Genomic DNA, 26100 nt, shown 5'->3' with positions numbered 1-26100 from the left:
ATATATGCTTGGTGTTGTCGCCCGGCCTTAATGAAACCTAACTTCATTTGCTCAATACAAGCTGCATTATCCTCATAAATGCATGTAGGTTCATCCTTGGTAGACTTCAAACCACAACTTCCTTGAATATGTCTAATTACAGACCTTAGCCATACACATTCACGTACAGCTTTATGTAGAGCAATAATCTCTACATGATTCGAGGAAGTAGCAACAAAAGTCTATTTTGTAGACCTCTAAGATATCGCGGTGCTTCCCATGGTAAAGACATAACCCGTTTGGGAGCGACCTTTGTGAGGGTCAGAGAGATACCCTACATCAGCAAAACCCATCAAAATATCATCATCGTTTTGATAGAGTGGAGTAGGGGGATGCCGACCACCATAGACGGCGCCGGCGAGGCAACATGGCCGGCGGCCAACTCTTGGACGGCTGCTTTTTGCCTCTTGGGGTCAGATCCCAGAATTTCGCCATTCCTTTTTTCTCTGTATGGATATAATATGCCCATATCAATCGTACCTCTTAAGTATCGAAAGATTGTCTTTACACCAATCCAATGATATGTCTAACAAGTTCACTGCGAATGATATGTCTGGTCTTGTGCATTGAGCTAAGTACAATAATGCGCCTATTGCACTTAAATAGGGCACTTCAGCCTCTAATGGTTCTTCATCCTCATCCTTTGGACGAAACGGATCTTTTCCGGGCTCAAGACTACGGCCAATCATGGGAGTACTCATAGGCTTTGCTTTATCTTCATTAAATCGCCTTAGAATTTTCTGAGTATATGCAGACTGATGGATCAAAATCCCATCACTACGGTGCTCGAGTTCTAAACTGAGACAAAACCGTGTTTTCCCAAGATCTTTCATCTCAAATTCGGATTTCAAGTATTTAGCAGTTTCCTTCAACTTATCTAGAGTTCCAATTAGGTTCATGTCATCGATATAAACTGCTACGATTGCAAATCCGGAACTTGTTCTTTTAATGAACACGCATGGGCATATATCATTATTAATATATCCCTTCCCAATCAAGTAGTCACTTAGATGGTTATACCACATCCATCCGGATTGTTTTAATCCATATAGTGAGCGTTTTAATCTTATTGAAAACGCGCTCCGTGGTTTAGAGCCACTTGATTTGGGTAATTGAAGTCCATCTGGAACCTTCATATATATCTCTGAATCTAGATCCTCATAGAGATATGCTGTAACCACATCCATAACTTGCATGTCAAATTTTTCAGAAACTACCAAACTGACAAGGTAGCGGAATGTTATAACATCCATTATGGGAGAATATGTCTCCTCGTAGTCGATTCCAGGCGTTGTGAGAAACCTTGCGCCACGATCTAACCACCTCATTTTTTTCATTACGTTTTCTAACAAAGACCCATTTATGGCCAACAGGTTTTATATCTAGGAGTGTCTGCGTTATAGGCCAAAATACCTGTCTCTTTGCTAGTGAATCTAATTCAGCCTGGATCGCATCTTTCCATTTAGGCCAATCCACTTTCGTTGACATTCTTCGACGGAGCGAGGTTCGATATCATCATATTCTATAATTCCTTTTGCAACATGATATGCAAATGCATCATCAATAACCATAGAATTTCTATCCATCATCTCATGTCACTAGTGTAATTCATGGAGATCTCTCTATTCTCTAGAATTGGTTCTGATATTGGAGCATCCCCCAATGATGTTTCTTGAACATAACCATAATCCGGAATATTCTCATGAGATGAACTATTTACATCGATGATTAATGGATTATTTTGTGCCAAACTCGCTTTCTTTCTTGGGTGAGAATCCATCGAACCTATGGGCCTCTCGCACTTCCTGGCGGGAGCCGTGGGCCTAGTCACAACCTTACCATCACTATGAGAGGGGTCGTTGGCGCCATGCTCAGTTGCCCTTGAGATGGCGTCATGTCCTCTAATTTTAGGGACATTAATCCTTATAGGCAAGTTTGCAGCAGGTATGTGTGATCTCGTCACTTTTGCGATATCAGAAAACCCATTAGGCATCGATTCTGCTACGTTATGAAGATCGAGAATTCTCCGCACTTCAATTTCAGACTGTGCGGTTCAGGGATCAAGATGAGACAGAGTGGAGATAGACCACTACAATTCCTGTCGTTCCTGTTGAACATTTATGTTCTTATCTCCCCCTAACAACGGGAAGACTGTCTCATCAAATTGACAATCTGTAAATTTAGCGGTAAAGAGATCACCTGTCAAGGGTTCTAAGTAGCGGACAATCGTTGGAGAATCATATCCAACATAAATGCCTAATCGTCGTTGAAGACCCATTTCGGTGAGCTGTAGAGGTACAATTGGCACATAAACTGCACACCCAAATATGCGTAAGTGTGAGATATCAGGCTCATACTCAATCACTATCTGGGACGCAGAAAAGGGTTGAGTGGTAGTAGGCCTCAGACGAATAAGCACAGCTGCATGCAATATTGCATAGCCCCAAGCCGAAATAGGGAGATTGGTGCGCATTACCAATGCTCTAGCTAGCGATCATTTGTAGTCTTCTAATGGCGGCTTCTGCGAGACCATTTTGGGTGTGAACATAAGGAACCGGATGTTCAATTTCAATCCCAATAGACATACAATAATCATCAAAACTTTTTGATGTAAACTCCCCAGCGTTGTCTAATCTTATAAAATATCTAAATGGTCTGCATGGTGGTTAAATAGGTCAACAAATATCACCTTGGATTCTTTGCAAGAATGGTATATTTTCTTTAGTGTCATTTGCATAGGATGGTGTCGATCCTAATTTTGCTAAAGAGCAGGCTTCGTATAATGAATGATGGGCTTTAGAAACAACCAATGAGGATTTTAGTTGACCCACGAAGTCACAATTGACTTTAGAAGTAAAATTTGGAGAAAAAAGAGCATTGGTGGAGTTAATGCCACCCTTAGGCTGCAGGGGGACGGCGGCGCTGGCCAAGGATGGCCGATTTTGGGGGTGAATGGCTCCGTGAGGTGCAGGGGCTCTTTTAGGGTCCAAAAATCAATTTTTATTTCTTTTCGTTCGGAAAAATGGATGTCAGTGTGAAGTCTTTAGTATACGGATCATCACATCACGACCTGTGTGTCCCAAATGATCATACCAAAGCCTATATGTGTCGGAATCCCATAAATCAACTCTCATAACATGATTGGATTCAATTATTCGAATAATAGTTGCATACAATCCACTAGATCGACACATAAGTTTCTCTAAGACTCTTTTATGTCCGTAGTCATTAGAGGTGATGCAAAAGAACTCTTTTCCATTCTCACAATGTGTTTCCACATGAAAACCATTGGCTCTTATATCTTTGAAGCTCAATAGGGTTCTTCCTGCCCTAGGAGCATAAAGAGCTTCGGTGACATTTAGAGTTGTGCCATTTGGCAGCATGAATTGGGCTGGTCCTCTACCATGAATCGATTGAGATGATCCAGCCATCGTAGTCACGGAAGATCAAGAAGGCGTCATCCATAAAAATAGTTGCCTATTTCGAAGGATGGTATGTGTAGTTGCACTATCCACATGGCATTCTAGCTCTCCGGGAAACATATTGAAAAATAATAAAGTTCAAAATTAAAATATGTCCAAGTCATTGAATAAAATAAATCGAGACTTTATTAATGATAGCCAATGATTACATCAAAGTTTAGTGACCAAAATCTAATCCAAAATGAAAAATCAAATCGTAGACAAACCGTAGTCACTCAATCCGTTCGGTAATTCCAATTTGGTTGTGACCAGGAAAGATAAGGCGAGATTTTGGTGGAGCATTGCTCACTTTTAAAACCATTCTCTCAGTTCAAACCTTCCCTAGACATCACAATTACTCTTGAGTACGCCTAGAGGGAAAGAGTTAATACAATAAGTCATTTTACTGATTTTAGGCATAATTGCCATTACATAATTCTTGAAAAAAAAATAAAGGACTATACTAATCAAAATCTGCAGCATCCTTGTGCAATTCCTTATTAGATTTGAAGTCCGCTATGGTGAGATTGACGTTGGCATCATCACCATCTTCTTCTTCTTCGGCAAGATAGGCTTCATGCTGTCTAAAGTCTCTATATGCCTTGTAACGTGGTCTCTATACGTCCTGGAGCCCCACAGCAACCTCTCCCACGTTGCCATGTATTGCCACGTGTCCGTCCTTCATTCTGACGGTTTCCTTCCCTTGTAGGGAGGTTATATGGACCAAAACGTCCGTTGTGTCCCTTATTTTTAGGGTTCCGCTCCTTGCGCCCTCCTTTGGGTGCATTATTATAATTTGCCTCTTGAACGCTCTTAATTCCGATAGGCCTTGACTTATAATTCTTCACGAGTATATTATCATGTTTTTCAGCTACAGACATAACATTGATTAGCTGATGAAACCTTGTGATCCGTCCAGTATTGTATTCGGTTCAATATTGCTTTGATACCAAGATTGCTGAGACGGGGAAGGTGGAGGGAGTTTTCTCAATTAGTTCTTGTTCCATGACAGGTTGTCCACAAAACCCCAACATGGTTTTGAGGCGTAGAGCTTCTGAATTATATTCAGCTACAGACTTGAAGTCGGCAAATCGTAGATTGCTCCATTGAACTTTCAAGTTGGAAAGGAAGGAGTCCTTGACATAGCCAAAACGCTCTTCTAGTGCAACCCATAATTCTCTAGCATCCTTGTTTTCCATGTACTCTAATCGGAGTGATTTATCCATGTGGCGTCTCATCAAGATGAGAGCGGTGGCATTATTTGTAGCCATACGCTCAAATATGAGCTCGGGATTTGGTGCCTAAATTATGGGTAGGATCCCTTTTGAAGTGAGATGGTTCTCAACATCCGTGACCCAACTATGATATTCCAAGCTAGTTGAGTCGAGTATAGGAAATTCAAGCTTCGGCTTCGACATCCTAAAATAAGAAGAAGAAATATATTAGTTTCGGAGTTAATAACTTCCACGACAACTAAATAATAAGATTTCCGAGCTATGCTACCAAAAAATTGATTTCCAAGAATAATTGGATTAGACCGAAACAATGATGTTTATATGGTCATAAATCGATGTTTGCGGACGCTCTTAGTTCGAAGTCTTACGAAGGCTCTTAGTTCACTAATAGTGTGAATCCCCACGATTCCGCTTTTCAAGAATCGAACCCACATTATAAGAAAGGTGGGATGTAGAAGAAGGGAGGTTGCAACTCCCCGAAGAAAAAGAAGATGAAAAATAAATTTCGAAAGCGGGAACTTTAATGTAAATACTTACTTGGTTGTTTTGGAGCTTGGAACCTTGAAATCTTGAATACTTGAACCTTTGAGTTGATGTAGCTTGGTTGGCTCGTTGATGCTAGGCTCGTGTGATGATGGAAGAGGCCGAAAGTGTGGCCGGTTGGCTGGCCGAGAAGGCTGCAGATGCAGCTGCTGCAGAGGCAGCATAATACACGGGCATCAGGGGCTGCGGTGATGTTGCAGAAGTAGCGATGCAAGGCTGCAGGCGCTTGGGAGTGCAAGCGGCTAGCAGGGAAAGCAGGGACGCTTAGCGCGGGGAGCACTCGGGGCAAGCTACAGGGGATGACTCTGCTAGCTTGGGCTAGGAGCAGCGGCAGATTTCGGTGAGGAGAGTTTCCCGGGGTTTTTTGTTTTTGTTTTGTGGTTAGAATTCGTGCTGATAACGTGTTTAAGAATAAGATGTTTGAGAGAGATTGATGAGAGAATTGTGTTTTATTATTGAGAATAGGAGCCCTATAAATAAGGATTACAAAGTCCATGTTCTAATGTTACAAGGAAAACTAATCCGAGTAGGACTAGAGATTCTAGAACATTCTCTCCTATTACAACCATGAAACTAATCCTAGTTTGAATAGGCACATGCACAAAGCTGATTTCCTTCAAAATACTATGAGTTGACATGTAAAAACAAAAAACAAAAAAACCTTATTTTAATAGAGAAACATACACAAATTTTAATTTGCAAGAATAAATTAGTACTGCTGTCACTCACTCACTCTCCATGCTTCCTTCCATAATGTTAAGCTAGTTTTTTAATCTACTGATTCCTTCAACACAGCATCATGTTGAATATAGGCCTAACACAAATCACAAACATTAATTACTTTGGTTTGGTGACAAATACAATAAACTAAAGTGAGGACATAACTAGAGGGTTAAATAGCCAAATTACCTTCTGACTTTTTCCATGGCTGTCGATTTACCCCCTGACATTTGAATTTTGATTATCTACACCCTCACTTTTCTAATTGTTGCCGATTTATACCCTATCATTATTTTTTAGACTTTCCATCCAATTTTCCGTTAATTTGGTTAGCACGTGAGGGGCTTTTTCGTCTTTTTAACTATCACCCAAAAAAAAATTAAACAAACCAACACATCGTCAAAGAAATATAAAAAAATTACAAAACTGTTCTTCGTTAAAAAAGGAAAAAAAAAAAAAACTTGCCCTTTGTCGCTTCTTCCTTGTCCATCTCTTCTTCGTCTTCACTCCCTTTATTTCAAGATTGGTCGTTAGCTTGCAACTGATCGCTTAGATAATATTTGCTAGTCACATCAAATGATAGGATGATCATATCACTGAAGGAGAGAAACGATCTTTGATCATTTAGGTTTCTAGTTTTCTTTTTCTTTGAAGGTCGGATTGGTCATTAATATATCAAACATTCATATGAGAATTTGATCTTTCATGTTTTCAATTGGAGGGGTTTGTATTGTGTATAAGATTGAGAAGCCATCGATCAATCTAAAATATTTATATGTATGGAATACAAAAATTAAAATTACAGCAAGCATGTGAACGTCATCTTGATTGATTCAAGTTGGGATTGTGTTATATTGATCTCGATAAAAGGAACATAGAGGAAGAGGTTATGCTGAGAAGAAGATAATTGCGAGATAGATAGAGAAGAAGATGAGAGGCTGAGGAAAAAAAAAACAGTTGTGGGAGACGAATAGTAGTATTTTATTTTTTATTTTTTAACAAAGTAATTTTGTATTTTTTTTTTGGGTGACAATTGCAGAGACGAAAAAGCCCCTCACATGTTAACCAAATTAACGGAGAAATTGGATGGAAAGTCTAAAATTTAACAATAGGGTGTAAATTGGCAACATTTAGAAAAGTGAGGGTGTAAATAATCAAAAGTAAAATGTCAGGGGATAAATCGGCAATCATGAGAAAAGTTATAGGGTAATTTGACTATTTTACCTAACTAAAGATACTATGATAATTATCTTGTTTCATATATCAAATAATCCATCTAAATTTTGAGTTGGGGATAGTTCTTGTAATTAAGAAAGAAAAGATATGCAAATGCCCGAATGTGGTAGCTCATGAAAGCTTCCTTCAAAGTATTGTGGGCAGGTGATTCTTCAATGCATAAATAAAAATAAATAAATGTGAACTGAAGTAGAAAATCGTATAAGGTTCGACACAAGTATTCACAAATCATATTTTCTTAGTGATGAGGGAAATATGATTGAGCTGTAAAATGTCATTCATTAGTAGAATATAACAGAATATTGGTGTGCCCAGCATAAATCAATATATATAAACCTAGAGACTAAATAATAGTTACTCTCTATAATTTGCTCCTAAAAACACTTTAGGTTCTCACTTTTAAAATTAGCAAACTACACATAAGCCCTTGACAAAAGATGAATTCACAAATACATCCATACAAGTTAATTTAGAGTTTATAAGGACAATATTTTATACATAAGGACAAGTTGTTATTTTGTTGTCATGTGTCAATAAGACATTTATAATTCTAAAATTCATGCATAGATAACTAACTATTAATTATTTTCTTTAATTCAAACTCTTTTTTGTTCAAATCCTGCTACTGGACTCACTACACTCATATTCCTCCAGTTTTGCTACTACACTTGTACTCGTGTTCTGCTACAGCACTTGTCATTATCTAATCCTGCTACTGCACTTGCTACACTCATACTTGTCGAGTTCTGCTATTGCACTTGTACTGATCTTGTTCTGCTACTGATTTCGTACTCATCCAGTTCTGCTATTGCGCTCGTATTCCTCAGTTCTGCAACTGCACTTGTACTCCTCCAGTTCTGCTACTGCTTGAAGATTAAGACAATATTAAAGGTTAGTTCTGCTACTGCACTCGTACTCCTCTAGTTCTGGTACTGCATTCGTACTCCTCCAATTCTGCTACTGCACTCGTACTCCTCCAGTTCTACTACTACTTGAAGATTAGGACAATATTGAAGGTTGGTTCTGCTACTACACTCGTACTCCTCCAGTTCTGCTACTGCTTTAGAGTAGTAGAAGTAGCAGAACTAGTAGAAGTTACTACCAGCTCTACCGTTCAACTCAAACAAGTCGTAACTCGAACCTTGGTCATCAAACGACCACAACTCACTGATTTCGGAAGAGTCCGATTGTGAGCCCCATAAATTTATTTTTCGAGCTAAGTTGAAATTGTTTGCAAATTAATTTACGATCTCATTATTTCTTAAGTGCTCGAGAATATTTTTCAAAAGTTTTCACAAGTTGAAATTCTTAATTTAAGAGTTTGATAATAAAGCACGCAATAGGAAGAGTTCACTGAAATTTTCAAGAAATTTTTCGGATAACCGAGCTAATTTTTATGAATTTTGGAAGTTTTAGTATTGAAGAAATTATTTAAGAAAATAAAAAAAGTCATAACCTTTTGACAATCATCACAGCAATTTTAACGAAAAATTGTATTAATTCGTAATTACGCATGAAATCTCAGAGATTAGGTCTACTTCATTCTCCTTGGGTCTAGGCTTTGTGTACTTATTTATATAAATCTAATACAAGATGGGTTTTCTATTTTTTTTTAATTTGGTCTGTTACTTATATGTAATTTTCTATTTAATTCACCACATTACTTCTGTTTCTCCCAATTTCTCACCCCATAGGTCCAAAATGTCTATTATACCTCTCTCTCTCTCTCTCTCTCAATCAATCAATCAATCGAATCTCAGCTCTCTCTCTCCTTCTTCCATGGCAGCATTCATCGACCCTAACCCAGGATGGGCCACCAGGATGCCACAAGCGGGTCTTTCCATTCTCGAGATCGGGAGCCCGGATAGCCTTGTGTTTCCATTGTAACAAAACTCAAATCGGAACTACAACGTACTTGGTGTTGTATCACAGTGGAAGAGCTGTGGTGCTTCACAGGAGTAAGAAGATTGGTCTAGTGGCATTGTACGAAAGGTTTGATGCACAAAGAGAGGAAAAGTCGGGTGCCCAAAGAAAGTTTGGTATCTAAATCATTTCCTGGAAGTTAATGTTGTCGGTGCAAGACTGTTGCTCTAGTGGGGAAGATAGTGGTGGTTGTGCAGGGAATGGATCTCTTGTTAACTGAGAGAATGCCCCCTGAAATTCATAACGTCACTTTTGGATGGGATAATTTTTCGCGACCTTTGTTTGGCTAAAGACTTTTGGAAATAGTTTGGGCTTGGGTCTTAGGCCCGAAAATAGCTTAAGGTTAGGGTCCATAATTTACTTCGGACACCCAACAGACATGTATGCTAGTGAATCTAGCCCAATAAGTTAGTTGATCTTTGACCTGAACATCTCCCTTGATCCAATAAGTTTCTTGTAGCTCATGATAGCATCCTTGCATGATTTTAAAATCTACTTGTGTGTGCATTTACGATTTCTTATTTTACCTTATTTATTAACAATTGGTGGAATTTCTACTCGCCTTATCCGACGCTTACTCCTTAACCATCCCTCCGACTTTCAAAAACACTACTTGTTTAACCCTTATATTTTTCAAATTCGAGCAAAATTCTGACAAAACTTACTTTGCCATTTTTCTGTCTAAATATAAGTTTGGCAAGGCCCGATCCTTATTAGTCTTGCCAACACTTTAATTTTGAGTTTTCTTGTATTTGCTTATTCTACTTTTATTTCCCCATCTTTTTGGTTTTTACAACCTTTTTTTTTTTTACCACGTGATGTATCTTATTCAATTCTGTTACTTTCCCCAAGCTGAGCCTCTTCCCTCACCTGCAAGGCCCAGAGCCTTTCTTCGTTCCTTGTTCACGTCAAATTAGGCAAAGAGAAAGGGGAACCTCGTTCAGCTCCTCCCTTCCACGTTGCTATCATGTAGAGAGAACCATCCCAGGCCTTCAAAAGGGAGAATCCAAGCCAGAGATTGTCATCCACCCTCCTCTTCTCACCCTTCTTCTCGTTCCTGTGCATGTCAGTGTGTTTGAGTACCCCGAAATGCCTAGTTCGGGACCTTCGATCAAAATACTTTCTTCATCAAAGTTTTTCTCTCTATCTCTTCTAAATTTCAGCTCCATTGGAGTCATTTTGAGACCTGTACACTCCTTGAAGCAGGAGCTGTTCAGAAGCGAGCCTGTTCCTGATTTCTGCTTGAGTTCCTTCTCTTGCTCTACCCCAATCCCCCACATCTTGTTTGAGACTGATACCAATAGTTGGTAAGATTCCTGAACTATCAAGTTCCTATTTCTTTCCTCAAATTTTTAAGCTCAATACATTCAAACAACTCTTCTACATATTGAGAAATTTTTGTTTCACTCTGCATGTCCGAGATCGAGTGAACTTCTTGGCATGCAACTGGGTTCGATCCAATCAACTCCCTCAGCTCTCTTTCCAGTTGAAGCCCTCAAGAAAAACTCACCTTTTTGGTTGGTCTTTGGTGAGTATCATCATTTCCTTAACACTGTGTTTATTTTTGGTTGTTGTTACAAACTCTTCCAAATTACAACTTGTCACTATTGTTGTTGGAACCTTGTTGCTTTGACTTTGAACTTCTCATTCTTTCTGTAGTGTTGGATTTATGCTAGACCATGGTTATCTTGAACATTAAAATCATGCTTGATCCAAAAGTTTATTTGTTTTACGGTTGTCCAAACATCATGTCTTAAAACATCATGTTATTGAGCTACAAGACCTCCCCTTATAGTATTAAAGGATGACTGAAATTTTAGGCCTTTAGAGCTTTAGATACTTCTGTAGGTGTCTTAGAGTCTACTTAACTAGCCATTTTGGGTACCAAAAGAGCTTTGAACAAACGAACAACTTTCTGCAGTTTTTCAGTTTTCAGTACAATCTAACCTAGCTGCATTCATAACTAGAGCTAAACCGCTGAAAATTTTGGATCAGTTCCTTCTAGAGAAAAATATTAGATACCAAGATGAACGTTTTAGAATTTGAATCACTCCAAAAATATTTTTCTAGAATTAGTTATGGAATTTTGAAATATGTGGATAGAATCTGATATTTATGGAAAGAATCTGCACATTGTTTTACTTTAGCCTTTAAAACCTTTACTCTTTAAATCGCTTCACTTGAAATTCAATAACCATTTCAATCTTACTGAATTGGTTGTTAAACCAGTCTCCTTTCAAAATTTTCCCAAGAATTTACCTATAGTATTTTGAACACTTTTCCTTGACCCTTGACAGTTCCTTTTTAAACTTTGTTTCCAGCTTTTGACAACTTGTCTTTTAAAGGTGTTCTTACCACTTTTTCCTAAAAAAGCAACTCCTCCTTAAAACCCAAATGGTCTGGTTATTAGCTAGTAAATTAGTTTAAAGGAGAGGTTTTCTTCGGAGAGTATTGAGAGTGAATAGCTAACCTTTTGTTTATTGTGATTTATGTCGCTTATTTGATCTAGGCTTGATACCTTGGTAGGATCTTGTGAAGTTGATGGTTGCTACAAGATTTCATTGAGGCCAAGTGCTGCAAGAGAAAGCTCGAGTTTCAGGTAGGAGATGACTTTAACTCTATCTATGCTTTTCTTGCATATACTGTGTTTTATATGAGACCTCTTGCATGTTTTTAGAAATTATTTGTTTTTACACTTGAAATAGTTTGTGTGGTTGGAATGATGTGTTGGAAATTGATAGCGATGTAAGGAGATGGTTTGTTCCTCCTTGGGGATTAAAAATCCCGAGCCACCAGTGGTGGGCAGTGTGCACCATGCCCTTGTTATTAATTATCCCCTTTGTCTCTAGCCTTGTGATAATTGAATTTTGGAAAGTGATTGGCTAGATGGACGGTTATGATGGAAGTTATGGAAGGAGATCAATTGCCGTGGAAATTATAGTTACGTGGTAACGATCATGTGGAATTGCAAACCGGTTTTTATCTACTACTTTTTATCAAAAAGATAACTCATGTTTTCAAACTTAGATATAGGGGCAGGCATGGGCAATGACTGGATGTAGGAGCATAACCCCTACTTTAGTTTGTTTTGCAAGCTATTGTTGTCGAAGCTTGGATACAGAGGATAATCCTTGGAGGCCACATATTGTTTTATTTAAAGTTTATTTTTCTCTTTATTTGGCATGTTTGATCTTGTTAAATTTTTGTAAACATATGTATGGTTGATGATGCGTGTGATTTCTTACCACCAAAAATTGGAACCCTAGGGTTAGAATCCTCCACTTGAGTTTAGGTTCTAGTGGGCTAGACCTAGAAGACTCACGTAAATTACCATTCAATGAACCTAATGTAAACTTGGCTAAGAACTAAAAATGAAATAGGTTCTAAATTCAACATAACACCACCTTCCTTTCCACTTCCTTGCCTAGTTCGTAATCTTGTGGTTACGAGCCAAGCCCACTATGCAAGCCTAAGAATTTTGGGCTTATAGATTTCTTGTTTTTAAACCTAAAGGCCTTGTCTCTTTGAGGAATTCTAGGCCCAAAGCACTTACTTCCTAAGTGTTGCGGGTGTAGAGTTCCTTGGGGAGGCAGCACTATGGTGGTCCGGCCTCTAAGTCGCCACATTGATGAGATGAACCCAGAATATAGCTATCCAAATTTTAATGTTGGGTAAAGTGAGATGTGGAGGAGATGAGGGAAACGACTAGTTTCAGTGAAGAGAGGATGGGATGATGTCGCTTATGTCTTGTAGTGATGACCGAAGAAGAAGGCAGTGGTTGTAGGTGTCCAGAGAAAATTTTTAAGTGCCTATGGCGATGGCGTGTGAGTTGCTTCCAGGTGTCACCGGATGACGTGGATGCTGGGTTTGACGCATCGGAGGTCAGTGAGTACGATGGTTGGGGAGGTGAGTCATGGTGGTGCCTGGAGGCACAACGAGAGAGAGAGAGAGAGAGGTGGGAAAGGAAGAAAAAGTAAGCAAAAAAAAACAAAAAGAGAGAGAGAGAAACAAAGAAATTGAAAAGAACGGAGGAAGTGAGAGGTATAATATAATAGACATTTTGGTCCTATTAGGTGAGAAATTGGGAGAACAAGAAGTATTCTGTTGAATTTAGAAGGTGAGAGACTGAACTGCTTTAAGAAGCAAAGTATAGGGAGTAACTGATATTTAGTCCTAAATGGCTAAACCTAGTGTGTGGGTGTCATAGCCCAGTCTACATAGCAAGATATTGTTCACTTTGGACCCCACTCTCACGATTTTGTTCTTGGGCTCCCACCCAATGGGGAGGTGAGTCTGCACATATAAGGTACATCACCTCATCTTTCATAGGCGATGGTGTCACAGTGGGGCCCTTCTAGTATCTCTACTTAGTATGGTTTTCGCTTATAAAGAAAGGAATTTGCTATTGTGCAAGGGGTGGTGGCAGCGATGAGGTCGTGAAGTATCGGGACAATATTTAAAGGATAGGTAAAATGTGAAAAGTTGTAGCAGAATCATTGACTTCTTCAGAGATTTAGAAGAACATTAGCGGTGATAGATTTTCCTCAGATCTAATAATCAAAATATATTCTACTACTTTCGTGGTGATGGAAGAGAAAGAACATACAATGTTGGCGACAAAGGAAACTTGAAGATCAAGTTCTTTTATCTATGTTTTGAGGAAAGAAATTGGCTTAGAGTTACTCACAGTATTCAATCTGTCAAATTGAGCCATGTGCTAGCAACAAATGATGATGATGATGATGATATACTAGAGCTAAAGGAAGAGGCCGTTAGAACTAGTTCGACAACGGATGTTCCCGACTGTGTGGGTTGCAGTGTTCCACTATCATCAGTAACTTGCTAGCTAGACTAAAAATTTAATTCATGCTTGTGGGTTTGAGACACCAACAGATGCAACGTCTAAGGTCGACCCAACATGAGCATTGAAGCGAGGGTCGATGGTGCAGCTGTATACCACGCCTCCCAAGGTAAAATCATCTTCTACCTACTAATTGGTCTCAGCACTCAATTGTGGTACGATGAAAGTAATATTTCTTAACAAAGCTCATACAAGATATCCCAACAAAAAATAGACTCATAGCAACAAACGAAAATAGTTACCAATACCTAAAGAAATCATGATCTAGGCTTGTTGCCAAATTGTGGACTAAGTTTAACTAGAAACCATATCTAACATGTCCAAGCCCAAATCTGGTCCTTGAGAGGGCCGTTAAAACAGACAAAAGGTGTCGTCATGGGCCCTACTACCAATTCAACACTATAAGGCCCAATATGAGACGACCCGCCCCGGATTTCACTCTCATGAAATCTGTAGAAAACACTGCCAAAACCCGTAAAAAGAGACTACTCAAAACCTGTAGAAAACACATTTACACTTCTAAATAAACCACCCTTATTCTCTTGGAGCCACCCTGCTCCTGAAATCACAACAACTCCAGAATAGTCAACTGAAATCCGAACTATAACATGTTCCAAATACATAAATATCACTCCCAAATTATGACTTTATCCCACAGGTTATCAGAGCAATTTAAAAGAAGAAAATGAAATCAAAATACAAGTAGGTTAAAAAAGTAACCTACAATATGGAATACAATAGCAGCAAATGTTGTACCCCGAATTCTACTAGGCCGAAACAGCTACTCTGCAGACTTAGCATTTGAAACTGAAGGGCCCAGGGGGAAAGCATGTAAAACGTTAGCGTGAGTGGAAAAAAATAAATACTTGTAATAACTGAAATAAAAGAAGAATTTATACTTTCCCACATATTTAACTTATAAAGCCTCGATGCATGCAACATTTAAAAAAAAAATTTCTTTAAATTAGAAAACTCATAAAAGCAAACCAGCCCCGCTAGTTAAGTAAAATCGGACTAGCCTCGCTAGTCAAGTAACAATAGAGTATGGGAAAGAAGAAATTACCATATGACAAAAGAGCCTCCCACGTTCTATCCTTGACTTCGACCCACAAACACAAAGTAAGTAAGGAGAAGCCTCGATTGCAACTCATGTGAGGAGGAGAACTAAACTAAAGCAACCCAAGTATGGTGAAGAAAAACATTTGAAAACAGAAAAATCCATAAGGCTTCCTCAAGATCTCGCGATAAAGGCACACGTACTATTCCCAACCGTACCTGAAAAATCTCATGAGAGATCAAATAAATCAACATGTCACACACACTAAAAATATTCTCAATTCAATAAACAAATAGGCGAGATTAAAGTAAATTCATAATTCCAGTAATAATAGTATCAAACAAAATAGTAACACAAATCCATTTCCGAAATCATAGCTGAGATAAAATCACAATCCATGAGATAAATCATCATTGAAGCAATCCACGAGATAAATCGAAATCGAATTCCAAAAACGAATCATATGCTCAAATTATAATTAAAATCAATCTTTTAGGAAAATAATTGCATGCGTATAATTGTTAAAATAAAAATTCACTCACAATATACAGCTAATGTAGCCAACTGTATGGATTCTCGTCGAGTGATGGATCAATACCTCGTCCTGTACAAAATTATAATTTGTAAACGATGATTCAAAATTAAATACAATTCTAAAACGAAACCCGAAAATCCCTCCCACAAGTAATTCTTCGAATATCCTAAATCACATTGGAATCAACCCACACTTCAAGGGTTTTGCCAACTTAATTATTCCAACATGCCAATGAAAATTGAAAACGATCCAATGGTTAGATCTCCATCACAACCCAAAAATCTGAAACTTTAAAAATTCCGATCAATTCCCAAAACTTCACCAATCCCATCAAAAAGCATATCAACACTTCATAACATTAAGCTCTATCCAACATACTAAGGCAGACTACCAGAAAAGGCCAGACGTGCCCCCACGCGCCACAACAAATGGCTGAGTGTAGGCCCCACTTGCCGCCTAGTCAACCCCCAAATTGGGTCACAATACCTATGCTAAAATCTTCCTCTCAACAACCTCTTCCATTCCTAAAACTACAACAAAGTCCAGAAACTAATGAATTTACCAGAAATTACCTCGAAAGCTGGAGAAAAACCCTAGAATCCTAATCTTTGATTCTTCCTCCACCCTATGAATTGGTGCAATTAAGAAACTTGTATGGCTAGGAAGAGGATGTTGGCAGCTCCAAAATTTGACCGGTGGCGCAGCTGGAGGTGGCCGGAAAACAGATAATCGGTCAGAGAAAGAGTGGAGGCGTATGGGCCCCATGTGCCGCCGGCCAACACCCGAATTAGGTTACAATACCTATGTCAAAGTATTTCTCTCATCCTCCCAAACAACATTCACAAATACCACAAAGTCCAATTTGAAGCACAAAGACCGGAATTTACCTCAAAAGTAAAAGAGGGAGATTTGAAACCCTAGATCATCAATCCTTAGATTCAGCCTCCACACTTCAAATTGTAGTAAGAGGCTTGAAGGGATTGATGTGTGTTCTAAAAGCTCCAAGACCCACTAAGTATTATTGCCGAAGGTGGCTAGGAACCCCAGTTCCGACCAAACCACCCTAGAATTGAAGAGGACGGTAAAACATTTCCAAAGGTACCATCGGCGCTCAAATTCATAGCCGAACGGAGGAGAAATCGCCGGAAGAAAATAGACGAGGTCAAGGTTGATTTGGTTTGGGGAGAGAGAAAGTGAGCAGGGTAAATGGTAGTTTTGAAAATAGTAAGTTTTCGTGGACTTGGTTTAATTTCCTTTACAACTTTCATAAAGAAAATTTTCTCAAATTATTATCCCATAAAAAGTCAACTCTTAGGACTCTTAATTGGTAAAACGAAAATCGAGAAAAGTAAACACTATGCCAATAATAGCTTCAGACGACAGATATCATATGTCGTCTGATATGCAAATTATCTGTAGTGTATCTAGCTGTCATCTCTTATGGCATCAGATGACAGATATCCTCCGTCGTCTGTCCTCACTCAGACTACAGAAGTTCGCAAGGCTCTGTCGTCTGAACAACCCAACTTTGAAGGATTTGGAACTTTCTGTAGTTAGTAATCACATACAACGACACATTAATGTTGTTGAAATGAGGTACAAAATACAGTTTTAATAAACCTCTATCATCTGAAAATAAATAAGGAAACATCTATATGTTGTCTGAAGTTACCAAAATAAAGACTTGTTTGACAATCTATTGTCTGAATGCATTTTTAAAAACATTTAATTGTTGTTTGTAAATCACTTATAATTGGGTAAATTATGCTCATCTGTCATCTAAATAGTTGTAAGACTTTATTTTTATGTCTTCTGTCTTGTATTCCAACAACAGTTTTAAGTTTTTATGTTGTCTGATAGAAAATAAAACTATATGTAATCATGTAGTTATGTAGTTTGATTGAGTTCAGAAATTCACTCTTCTGTTGTGTGATAATTAAATGAACTTCGCGTTTCTGTTGTTTGATAGTGAAATAAACTTCAGTTTTCTGTTGTTACTATATTTGTGATACAACATTCATAAACCTGCATTTGTTGGATTTGAACCATAGCAAACCTCATTCTGTACAGTAGTCATCAAAAAGGCAGATTAATTATAAGATCTGAAATCAGCAAATTCCTCATTGCATAAATTAACCCACCAAAATACATTTCCATCAGTAGCATAATACTAAACTAGCTAGCATGCTAGCCTTTACATTAACTAATTTTAATTAGAGCCATTGTTGCACGGATCCTAATCTAACTAAGACAAAAACCTAGTAGCATCCATAGAGTAGTTACAGCAACTGAATGCATTTGTTCAACACTTTCCATCAGTTCTGTCAAAATGCACAAAAGCAGTTCCTAGACACTACTACTGCTCATAACCTACCAGAAACAAAAGCATATATATAGGCTGATCGATACTTAATTTTCTGGGAACTTCAAAACATGCTTAGCCCATTCCGCTCGGATCTCATCAATATCCTTGTCTGTGTAAACCAAATTTGACCTCGTTCCCCACTGTAATAAGGAAATGCAGCAAATTAAATATTAAAGTTATATGCACAGAGCATGTACTATATCATTAAACTATAAAGTCCATAGGTAAGCAGTTGATCAATTAATGCAGCAGCAATGACTTGGTTAGAAAAGAAATATCCGCTTTGGAAACCTAAGATTAAGCCCACCCCATTTTGGTCCAAAGGAAAGTCTCCATGGTAGTCTAAGGGTCTTGTCAGGTTAATTTTCAGTTTTATGTAGAATAATTATGAGCCTAGTGCTTTTAAGAGTATTAAAATCTTAGGGTGAGTATTCAAGGGTCTTGAGTGTGTCTTTATGTCTATTTAATAAGTATTGAAGAGTCTTATTATTAATAAGTCTTTAGTAGTCTTTTGGTGTGCTAGGAGTCTAAGGGTTGTGTTTGGAGCCTATAAATATGGTTATCTATTGTAAGCCAAATCAGATTGGAATGAATTAAAGTTACATCCTTTTTGAAGGCTTGTGCCTTGGTTTCTCTCTCCCCTTACCCTCCTCGCTCTATTTCTCCCTTCTACAGCTAAGATCCCTCTGTTTCTTCTAAAATCATTCTGCTTTCTGATTCTCTCAACTCTCCTAAACCACCCAAATCATACTCTCACCTACTGTTGCTCTCTGCTGCATCAGTTTTGGTATCAGAGCAAAACATCCTAACTGCTCATTCATATCCCTACACTTAGATCTACAATGGTTACCAGCGCAGAGCTTTCATCCAAACTGGACAGTTTGTCTCAAGAATTTGAAAGTTATAAGAAGATGTTCAAAGAGATGCTTGAAAAATTGAATTCCTTGGAACATGGTTTTCAATCTATGTCTGCTTTGGTTAAAGAGAAGTCAAAAGATGGTGAAAGCAGCATAGGCCAGCATTCATTTTCATATTCTAGGCACGAAGACTCAAGACGATCTGGTTCAGCAAAGGGTGTGAAACTGGATGTTACTGATTTTAATGGAGACAGCAATCCTGAGTTGTTCATTGATTGGCCACATAGTTTGGAAAGTTACTTCAAATGGCATCAGTTGGCAGAGGAGCGAAAAATCTCTTTTGCAAAAGCTAAAATATTGAAGGGGACAGCTAGAGTTTGGTGGGAAAAATACCAACAAACTCATTTTGCGGTGACTAGAACTTGGGAAGACATAAAGATGACTTTGACACGTTTCTTTGTGCCACCTAATTACAAGCAATGGGTACACTTGCAATTTGTAGAATTGGTGCAAGGAAGCCTATCAGTGGAAGAGTATACAAATAAGTTCCTTAGTTTTGCTGCAAAATCAAATTTTCCATGGAATGAAGACATCATGATATCGATATACCGCAAGGGCTTGAATCCTCATACTTCTTCGGGATTAGCAGCAAGTCGAATTCTATGAATGATGCTGTCCAGATTGCATGCCAAATAGAGGAAGAGTATAAGAAGAAATCGTCCATGTCAATTTCAAACAAAGGGAAGACACTTGACAAATCTTCTGGAGGATTCACATCTACAACTAGCGATTCAGATGAGAAAACTCATGGTGGTTCCTCATCTTCCAACCAGTTAGTGAGTTCTACTCTTAAGAGTGCACAAAAGGCCGCTGGTCCTGCCTCTAATATGAGGAGTGAAATTAGATGCTGGAAATGTAAAGGCTTTGGACACTTGATGGGACAATGGCCAAATCGGTTAGTTGCTTTTGCAGATAAGGAAGATCCTATTGCATCCGCCAACCCTGAACAAAAGGCAAATAAAGTTGTTGAATTGCAAGCTGAGTAAGAGATGTATGTAGAAGTGTACGACCCATGCTTAGTACTACGTCCGGTTCTCACTACGCAAAAAGAGCATGAGGAAGATTGGAGAAGGAGTAACATTTTCCAGACCCGTGTTCGGTGCAATGGTCAGTTGTGTACCCTAGTTATAGATGGAGGGAGTTGCTCTAATGTCATTTCTGAGGAAGCTGTTCTCAAGCTTGGTTTGCCTACCGAACCATATCCAAGTCCTTACAAAGTGGCATGGGTAAATAACACAAATCTCAAGGTCAATGATCGTTGTTTGGTGACATACTCTATTGGGAAATTGGTTGACAGCGTGACCTGTGATGTGCTGCCCAGGAAAGTGTGTCATATTCTTCTAGGTCGACCATGGTTATATGATAAGAAGGTACAGCACTGTGGCTATAACAACACATATTCCTTCAAAGATGGAAGTTCTGAGTTCAAATTCGTACCAACTAAAGGTTTGTCAACCATAAAGCTTAAGAAGACAGCTGCCACGTTCCTCTTTAAACAGACTGAAAGTGATGATTCTATACTTGGTCCAATTCCAAACTCGACTAAGTCGAGTTCTTTTCAGAGGGGGAGAATTAATGCAGTAGCAATGACTTGGTTAGAAAAGAAATATCCGCTTTGGAAACCTAAGATTAAGCTCACCCATTTTGGTCCAAAGGAAAGTCTCCATGGTACTCTAAGGGTCTTGTCAGGTTAATTTTCAGTTTTATTATGTAGAATAATTATGAGCCTAGTGCTTTTAAGAGTATTAAAATCTTAGGGTGAGTATTCAAGGGTCTTGAGTGTGTCCTTATGTCTATTTAATAAGTATTGAAGAGTCTTATTATTAATAAGTCTTTAGTAGTCTTTTGGTGTGCTAGAGTCTAAGGGTTGTGTCTGGAGTCTATAAATATGGTTATCTATTGTAAGCCAAATCAGATTGGAATGAATTAAAGTTAAATCCTTTTTGAAGGCTTGTGCCTTGGTTTCTCTCTCCCCTTACCTTCCTCGCTCTATTTCTCCCTTCTACAGCTAAGATCCCTCTGTTTCTTCTAAAATCATTATGCTTTCTGATTCTCTCAACTCTCCCAAACCACCCAAATCATACTCTCACCTACTTGCTGAACCAATCCAATTGCGATGGCAATTCCCATTTGAGAGGTAAGTTTTCAACTGTTCAGTGATCACAATGAGTTCTATTTATATGCTTTTGTTAAATAAGTGTGATATTAAATGCTTTTTTGGAGATGTAGGAAGATGCATAATTTTAAGGGCTATGTTAGAAACAAAGCTCGTCTAGAGGGTTCAATAGCAAAAGGGTATTACGATAGTGAATGCCTTACGTTCTGCTCTATGTATTTTCATGGTATTGAAACAAAGTTTAACCAGGCAGACCAAAATTTTGATGGAAGAACTGAAAGAATGGAGTCAGGCTTATTTGTTTTCAAGCAAAATGTTAGGCTGTTTACAGGAGGAGTTGATGATGTGCTTAGTCCGACAGACTTTGAAATGATTAAGTGGTATGTGCTACACAATTGTGATGAAGTGCTACCATATATACAGTAAGTGAACTATTTCATTTAAAAGCATAATTTATTTAACTTAATTATTTTCTGAAAATTATTAGGGCTGTTATCCATTTACATGTAGGGAACATAAAAAGAAGCTAGAGAGGCAAAATATTAGAACTATAAGCAAGGAGCAAGAAAAAACATTTGCCAAATGGTTTCTCTGGCGGGTAAGTATCCATATATTGTATAGCATCCTTTATAATTATGTATTATTGATATCAATATAAATTTCATCTATATGATTTTTCTAATAGTTCCAAGTATATATGACTAGGTCCAACGGATGCACCAAGAAGAACCAATCAAAAATATTGAATCCTTATTAAACTTGGCTACTGGACCCTATAAGTCAATTGCTAGACATAGTGGCGGTATTATTAATGGAATAAAGCTTCATACTCGAGATCTTGATGCAAACAGAAAAACCCAAAATAGTGGGGTGGTTGTTAAAGGAGAGCATCGTGGTAAGAGTATCGATTTCTATGGCGTTTTGATAGACATTATTGAGCTATCATATCTTGGAAGAAATCAAGTTGTTGTTTTCAAGTGCGATTGGTTAGATTTCACTCAAAAGAGGGGTATCCAAGTTGATGAACATCAATTCATTAGTATCAATATCAGTAAAACATGGTACACAAACTATCCATTTTCTTTGGCATCTCAAACCCAACAAGTGCACTATTTACCAGATATTAATGTGAAAAAAGAATTTGATATTAATGTTAACAGACGCGGATATCTTTCTAACCATTAGATTACATCGAGGTTGGAGATTGTTGATGTTTAAAGTTCAAAGATAGCTAAACCTTTGTTAACGCTGATCCGGTGGGTGGACCGCTATCTATGATACTCCTTGGAGCTCCCGTTACCTGTCAAGTGAAATACAGAGAGCGTCAAAGGGAGACCATGTTGGGTGGTCTTCTCTTCTCCGATGCCTAAGTTAGTCAATGTATTTATGTTGACAAAGTAACAGTAGGTAAGTATTAAATGCGTAATTGATGAGGAGAGAGGACAGAACCTTTTATAGGTGAGGAGAGAGCTGATCTTCTCCATGTTTTCGATGTGGGACTGATAAGTTTTAGTCCTAGCTTCTGGAGCTTCTGGTGCTATCTTGGCAACGCGCGTGGCGGCGTGTCAAGGGTGATCTGGGTGCACGCCGGAGCTCAGGAGGTATCTTGCTTGGCTGTGTTCCTGTGTGTCACTCCCTTGGTGGGAGTTGGTACCACTAGCGATAGCATGAGCGTGGCTCATTATAGCTAATTATGCTTGCAAATGCCTATGTAAGTACAAGTCCCCCAAGTCCCTAGTCAAGGAGGGCAATCTTGGTTGGGGAGTTGCCTAGCTGTTCGAAGCGTTGCTTCCGCCAGTCTTGCAAAAGCATAATTAGCGTCAGTGCATTTTCAACCATGGACCTACTGAGCAAACACTTTATACCCTTCCGGGTGGGCCCCTGCTAGGCCCCCTAGGGAGTCCCCCACTCCCCGGCTAAGATAGACCTCCGTTTGGCCGGTGTATTGTTTGTTGAGGGGAGCTGCACTGAGCAGAGGGTGTTGGGTAGCGAACCCAATCTTTGATACCCAAGTGGCGGGGGTCAACATGCCTGATCAGGGCCGTCGAAGACTGTTGACACATCCCCCTACCTGTCCCGGAGGACCATGTTTTGACTGCAGCGCCGCGTTGTGGTAGTTGTCAAAGTGAGGTGTTGCCTCGGGAATCTCCGCTGGCGGAATTCCCTCCGCTGATGATAAGTGGCCGGCAACGTCACAAGGACCTGCCTGGCGGCAGCCTGGTGTATGGCGTTGCGGTCAGCGGTGATGATCTTCCCAGGTGTTTGAGGGAGAAGTTCTGCTAGCAGAGTTGTGCTAAGTAGAGACCATCTTGCTTGCAAGATGGAAAGAGAGAAGTTCCGCTAGCGGCGTTGCGCCTAGCTATGCTTGTAGCTATGCTCAGTATGCCTAAGTAAGTCAATTGTACCGCTATCGGTAGCATGAGCGTGACTCATTATAGCTAACTATACTTGTAAATGCCTATGTAAGTACAAGTCCCCCAAGTCCCCAGTCAAGGAGGGCAATCTTGGTTGGGAAGTTGCCTAGCGGTTCGAAGCGTTGCTTCCTGCAGTCTTGCAAAAGCATAATTAGCGTCAGTGCGTTGTCAACCATGGACTTACTGAGCAAAGGCTTTATACCCTTCCGGGTGGGTCCCTGCTAGGCCCCTAAGGGAGTCCCCCACTCCCTGGCTAAGATAGACCTCCGTTTGGCCAGTGTATTGTTTGTTGAGGGGAGCTGCATTGAGCAGAGGGTGTTGGATAGCCAACCCATTCTTTGATACCCAAATGGCGGGGGTCAACATGCCTGATCAGGGTCGTCGGAGACTGTTGACGCATCCCCTCCCTGTCCCGGAGGATCATGTTTTGACTGCAATGCCGCGTTGCAGTTGTTGTCGAAGTGAGGCGTTGCCTCGGGAATCACCGTTGGTGGAAGTCCCTCAGCTGATGATAAGTGGCCGGAATTGTCGCGAGGACCTCCCTGGCGGTATCCTGGTGCATGGCACTATGGTCTGCGGTGACTGTCTTCCCAGTTGTTGAGGGAGAAGTCTTGCTTGCAAGATGGAAAGGGAGAAGTTCCGTTAGCGGAGTTGGGCTTAGCGGGGACTATCCCGCTTGCACGATGGAAAGTGAGAAGTTCCGCTAGCGGAGTTGCGCTTAGCGGAGACTCTCGCTTGCAATATAGAAAGGGAGAAGTTCAGCTAGCAGAGTTGCGCATAGCGGAGACAATCTCACTGAGTGCTTCAATGATTGACGATTTTCCTTTTCGATGGTTACCTTGGACAGACGCTTCGTGTGATGGTGCCAGACGTGTCGCCTACATGTATTGGATTAGCGTGTGCGATAACGTCTCCTCAGCACGCCCGTCGCCTCGCCATTAATGTGGATAATTATTGATTTTGTAACTGAGGTGTTGCCTCGATTAATCCGGAGAGTAAGTGCGCTTGTGAAGCACGTGTACGGTTGTAGCGTGTTGTCATTTTTCAGCGGAAGGCCTAGATTAGTTTGACGTTGACATAAAAGAGAGGGAAACCTTATGTTTTGGCACTTCGTACTTTTTTACCTTGTGTCGTCGTCTTCAAGCTTCGCTTTGCGTTCTGAGGAGTGCTGCTGAGATTCCGTGAAGATATCCCGTTTTTGGAAGCACGAAAATCTTCTGCCGTGAAGAGAAGTTTTTTCGGTCACACTCTAGTCTTCATCGTTGTGGTTGGTACTCTGAATCTCATCCCTATTTTATTGGACTTTTTGCGTTTGCTTTTTGTCGATTTCTGGGTTTTTTATTTATTTATTATTTATTTGTGGTACTGTGTTCCTCCCCTGTGTGCTCTGAGGGTGTAAAGCAAGTTTTAGGGATGGGTTTCGGTGTTTGGTAGAGGGTTGGGGTCTGGGGTCTGGGGGTTTGCTGGATGGTCGAATCTGGGTTTTTGAGTATATGGGTATTCTGTTCTTGTTTTGGTGTTTTCTGGGCAAGTGTTCTTGATGCTTCTGGATGTAACCAATAAAGGGCTAGCCTAGATCCTGTTCGAACTGACTAGTTTAGTTTTAGGGTTTTTAGGATGGCTAGCGTCATAGAGATTTCAAGCGGTGAGGATTCTGGGTCTAACGAGTCGCTCCACGTGGCAGATAGGGTTTTAACTGACTCGTTGCGTCCTTCTGCCCTCGCAGGAATTTCCTGGTCCGAACCGCTAGACATTGCACCGCTATAAACCATACCTTGGGAAGTTGCCATGGGTCGTGCTGGTCGTCCCGAGAGTTTTAGGGCAGGGGAGGATGCCGCTGCTCGCAAGAGGCAGGAGGATAGGCTGGCGAGCAATAACGCAGCTAGCGGCTCCGCTAATGGGGTGAGAGAGGCTGGCTGGGAAGAAGTTGAGTCGGCCTGGGTTCTCCGTGAAGGTACCGCTGTAACGAGGCGGGAGGGCCGATGACGGTGGCCGCCATCAACCGCGTGAAGCGGGTGTTCCGCCTGCCAGGCGTTGTGAAACTGCGACTGCCGCTGAAAGATGAGAGAGCCTCGTTCTTGCCAGCGGGGCATGCCGTCACGGACAAGGCGATCTTCCGCCAGGGAGTGACAATCTCGCTGCTGTCAAACCTCCAGATTTTAGTTTGTGAATTTGGCATCGCTTTTGGGCAGATTTGTCCTAAAATGTGGCGGTTGCTGATGGCACTCAACTTACTTTAGTGTCTATCCAGTTGTGAGGGTCAAACCATGGTGGAGGTGCTGCACTTCTATGAGTTGGTGTACGTGAAGCGCTAAGGATGTAGCGGGCATGTGAATCTGAGTCACCGCCAGGGGGCGCCCAAGCTAATCGAGAACTTGAAGGATTCCATGTCACCCTGGTGGGGAACCTTTTGCGTTGCTACCACCGGCTGGGAATATCAAGCGGGGATGAACGATGGGGAACCGACCTTCAGGATTAAGTCGGAATTCCAACCTATCCGAGGTTGTCGGTCTGCTGCTGCTAGAGTTGATTTTTGTTGCGTAATGCTTCCCTATTGTAATGACCGCTTCATTGTTGTTTTTTTTTTTTTTTTTTTTGTAGCGGGCCTGCGCTATAGCTTGACTCGCAATGAAGAGTGCCGCTTGGCAAGGATCCGCTGTTGCTAGCAGAACAGCAAC

Source organism: Rosa chinensis, chromosome 4 (genome assembly GCF_002994745.2).
Source record: "Rosa chinensis cultivar Old Blush chromosome 4, RchiOBHm-V2, whole genome shotgun sequence".
NCBI classification, from domain to species: Eukaryota; Viridiplantae; Streptophyta; class Magnoliopsida; order Rosales; family Rosaceae; genus Rosa; species Rosa chinensis.
The sequence above is the reverse complement of the archived record's forward strand: the minus strand, read 5'-3'. Positions refer to the sequence as shown.